The sequence below is a fragment of the Chlorocebus sabaeus genome, chromosome 3 (genome assembly GCF_047675955.1).
Source record: "Chlorocebus sabaeus isolate Y175 chromosome 3, mChlSab1.0.hap1, whole genome shotgun sequence".
NCBI lineage: Eukaryota > Metazoa > Chordata > Mammalia > Primates > Cercopithecidae > Chlorocebus > Chlorocebus sabaeus.
The window spans coordinates 14511319-14516389 of record NC_132906.1 but is presented as its reverse complement, the minus strand read 5'-3'; positions in this window follow the sequence as shown (position 1 = coordinate 14516389).

The following is a 5071-nucleotide window of genomic DNA, read 5'->3' as shown; positions in this document are numbered from 1 at the left end:
GTTCCATTGGTCTATATGTCTGTTTTGGTACCAGTACCATGCTGTTTTGGTTACTGTAGCCTTGTAGTATAGTTTGAAGTTAGGTAGCGCGATGCCTCCAGCTTTGTTCTTTTGATTTAGGATTGTCTTGGCAATGCGGGCTCTTTTTTGGTTCCATATGAACTTTAAAGTAGTTTTTTCCAATTCTGTGAAAAAATTCATTGGTAGCTTGATGGGGATGGCGTTGAATCTATAAATTACCTTGGGCAGTATGGCCATTTTCATGATATTGATTCTTCCTATCCATGAGCATGGTATGTTCTTCCATTTGTTTGTGTCCTCTTTTATTTCACTGAGCAGTGGTTTGTAGTTCTCCTTGAAGAGGTCCTTTACATCCCTTGTAAGTTGGATTCCTAGGTATTTTATTCTCTTTGAAGCAATTGTGAATGGAAGTTCATTCATGATTTGGCTCTCTGTCTGTCTGTTACTGGTGTATAAGAATGGAAAGCGTAGCATTTCTACACATGCTGTTCACATCATTCTCGAATGGTCATTGACCAAAGACTCATTTGACGAATCTGATTTTTCTGAAATACATGTTTCTGATGATTCAGACAGTTCTGATATTAGTTCTGTGTAGCAATAACTCCAAGAACAATTTTTATGTTTTATTTTCACATTAAAAATCAGTCTGATTTGCTTCAGCCTCAAACGGCATGTTTATTATAAATTAAATGAGTGCTGGCAGCGTGCTGCACTTTTTTCTTCTAAATAGGAAAAGGGTTAAAAGAACAATAAACCTAGCCCTTGTTACTAGGCAGAGAAGAAACCTGTGAAAAGGGCTGAAAAGATAAGACTGCCCATTAGACATCTTCCCCACGGTGTCTCCTAGGAGCCTCAAATTCATTGAGTCTCAAACCGAGTGCACTCTCTCTTGCCACAAAGCTGTTCTATCTCTACATACCCTGGATTCATTGGTGCACCTCCCTTCATCCCGGCAGCCACTGTAAACCTCCCAACAGGTTCTTCTTGCCTACTGTATAGACTGAACTGATTTATCAAGATATCCAGACAGGGCAATTACAACAGAGAATTTAATTCATGCAGACCCAGCTATACCAGAAACTGAAGTTTTGTTATTACTCAAACCAGTCTCCTTGAAAAATCTGGGATTTGGGTTTTTAAGGATAATTTGGTGGGTGGGGGTTTGAGAAGCGGAGAGTGCCGATTGGTAGGGTTGGAGATGAAACCACAGGGAGTTGAAGCTGCCCTCTTGAGTTGAGTCAGTTCCTGGGTGGGGGCCATGATATCAGATGACTCAGTTTATTGATCTGGGTGATCATTTCTATCATAGAAATGGGTGATATATTCAGTGCAAGGCCTGAAAAATAACTCAAGCACCAATCTTAGGTTTTACAATAGTGATGTTATCCCTAGGAGCCATTGGGGAGGTTTAGAACTTGGTGGCCTCTAGCTGCATGACTCCTAAACCATAATTTCAAATCTTGTGGCAAATTTGTTAGTCCTACAAAAGCAGTCTAGTTCCCAGCCAAGAAGGGGGCTTATCTGGGGAAAGGGTGTTATTGTATTTGTTTCAAAATTAAACTGCAAACTAAGTTCCTCCCAAAGTTAGTTCAGCCTATGCCCAAGAATGAACAAAGACAGCATAGAGGCTAGAAGCAAGATGAAGTCAGTTAGATCAGCTCAGTTATAATCTTTGCAAGGGCAGTTTCACCATCTCACAGAGTCACTAAGTTCTCTCTGCCCTACCTTCTAAACATGATCACTTCCACTCTACTCTTCAGCCTCAATGGGACAACTTTGGCTGGGTGCTCATTCTTTCTCAACTGTGCTGTTGTGACAGCTGTCAAACTGGTCCATTTCCAACCTCTGCCCATCCTGTCTCAAAACAGTTGTCTGAGCTTTCTTGTTTAAATTTAAATAATCTATTTTCTGCTTACATTCTTTCAATGAAACCCAAGGGATAAATCACAAACATCTTAGTATGGCATTTGTTCATTCATTCATTCAACAAATATGAAACACCCACAAGGCACCAAGCATCTTGCTATGGGCTGAGCATGCTACAGAGAATCAAATAAATCCTCCTACCTTGTGAAGTTTGCAATCTAGAGGAAGATAAACATTAATCAAATAAGGACACAAATAAATGTTCAGCTATGAGGAATATTAAAGAGGAGAAATAAGGGTACTACGAGAGGGTGTGATGGGAAATTTAGTGGAGATAGGGAGCTCAGGAAAGGCTTCTAAGATGAGGTGAGCCTTGAGCTGAGATTAGAAGGATGAGTAGGAGTTAACTAGGCAAAGAAGAAAGAAAAGAGTATTTGGGGGACAACTTGTGCAAAGCTTTGGTGGTGAAAGGGAGTGGGGCCAGCCCAAGGGACTGACATCTGGCCGGTATGGAGAAAGCATGGTGTGAGAAACCCTAGAGGAAGGCAGGCTAGGTCAGCCTCACAGGCTGAGCAGTGGTTTACCTTTATCCCTTAAGTCATCAGAAGTTACTGAAGGAAATCAAACTATACCCCTTAATATAATTTTTTGACATATTTTGAGGTGGCTGCCACAGGAAGAGTAGTCTGAAGTGCCCCTTCAAGAACATCTATTGTGGGGGAAATTTGCATCTGTAGAGAATCTCTGTTAATGCAGCCAGGCCTTCCCTTGTCCAGATCTTGGACAGATTAACTGAGTCTGACACCTCTAAAGATCCAAAACAAGCATTTACCATGTATTCTCTCTGAGAGCTGCTACCTGTGAGGTTTCATCTACAGAACAAGACCCCCTTTGCGAACCAAGCCTCCTCTTCTCCCCATCCCATAACCAGCCTTGCCACTACGTGATTTACCACCATAACCTGTTTTTGGCTATGCTCTGAGCTCACATTCTTTCTGTAATCTCAAGATGGTATATAAGCTTCTGCATCCCAGTGGGGGGCCAGGTCTTCATTCTGAAGGCTCCTGTGTATGCACATTAAATAAATCTGTATGGTTTTTCTCCTATTAATCAACCTGTCTCATGTCAGTGAATTTCAGCAAAACTTCAGGGGGCCAAGTGTCCTGGTCCCTACATCACTGTTAGATTTTAAGCAGGAGGTAGAGATGGTGATGTGACCAGATATTCATTCGAAAACGTCACGCTGGCTACAGTCTGGAGAGTTAAGGATATAGACCAAAAATAAAATTATAAGCCCCCCAACAATCTGAAAGGGGCCCTCCTCTCAGCCAAGAGCATTCCAAAGTTAACCTGGAAAATTAGCTCAGACCATGATGGGAGGGAGGAGTCAGACATGCCTCATTACCATTAACATCAACACAGACCTGAGGACTGACAGAATAGACTCTTCAAGTCTGATAAGAAACATTTACAATCTACTGTCTCTGGAGCCTGCTACCCAGAGGCTTCACCTACATGAAAAACCTTGGTCTCCACAACCCCTTATCATAACCCAGACATTCCTTTCTATTGATTCCAGGTCTTTAGATAATAACTCAACCAATTTCCAATCAGAAAATATTTGAATCTGCCTGGGAACCGGAAGCTCCTGCTTTTGGTTGTCCTGCCTTTCCAGACGGAACCAGTGTAAATCTTCCATGTATTGATTGATGTCTTAGGTCTCTCTAAAATGTATAAAGCCCAGTTATAGCCCAACCACCTTGGGCACATGTTGTCAGGACCTCCTAAGGCTGTGTCACAGGCATGTTCCTAACCTTGGCAAAATAAACCTCTAAACTGATTGAGCCTTTGGTTTACAAGGGCATGGAGCCAAGAAGACAGACATAGAAAGCAGAACAGGTAGGAGATGGGAGTAGACAAACTCAGTAGGGGTCCTGAAAATGGTGAAAAGGAATATTAAAGAGCTATTCTTAACAGGACTTAAACATAAGAGGTTTGAACATAAGAAATCATGGCTGATTTTAGCTTTTCTGTGCACAAAAGTGAATAATGCTCCCAGTCCCTGAGGTAGGGAAGTCTGGAAGAAGATCAGTTGGAGGAGTCAGGGTAGATGCTAAATTAATTTTAGACATGTTCTTTTTTAGGTAACTTTTAAATATCCAAGAGACCTCAACGATGCAGTAGGGATACATTAGTTTGGAGCCCATATGAGATATAAAATCTAAGTCATCTACAAAAAAATAACTGATAGACATAGAATAAGAAGAACTTGTAGTGATTAGGTAGAGGGGAAAAAAAAGCAAAGAGATCGTAACAGAACTTTCCAAACCTAGAAAGAGATATCAATATTTCAGTACAATAAATTTATAGAACACCAATCAGATTTAGCCGAAAAAAAACTACCTCAAGACATTTAATGAACAAACTCCTGAAAGTCAAGGATAAAGAAAAGATCCTAAAAAGCAGCAAGAGAAAAGAAACAAATAACGTATAAAGGAACTCAAATACATCTGGCAGGAGTCTTCTCAGTGGAAACCTTACAGGCCACGAGAGAGTGGCATGACATTTTTAAATGTGCTGAAGAAAAAAAGAAACTCTTATCCTATAATATATTCAGTGAACATATCCTTGAAACATGAAGGATAAATACTTTCCCAGACAAACAACAGCTGAAGGATTTCATCAATACCACACCTGTTCTACAAGAAATGCTAAAGGGAATTCTTCAATCTGAAAGAAAAGAATGTTAATGAACAATAAGAAATCATCTGAAGATATAAAACTCACTGGTAACAGTAAGTACACACACAAATACAGAATGTTATAATTGTATTTGTGGTGTATAAACTACTCGTAAGTAGAAAGACTAAAAGACCAACCTATCAAAAATAGTAAGTACAACAACTTTTTAAGAAATAGACAGTATAATAAGATATAAATAGAAACAACAAAAAGTTAAAAAGCAGGTGGGATAAAGTTAAAGTTTAGAATTCTTAGTTTTCTGTTTGCTTGTTTGTTTTTGCAATCAGAGTTAAGGTATCATCAGTTTAAAATAATGGATTATAAGATGTTATTTGCAAGCCTCATGGTAACATCAAATGAAACAGATACTGAAAAAATAAAAAGCAATAAATTAACACATGCCATAAAAGGAAACCACTTTTGAAGGAAGGAAGGGAGG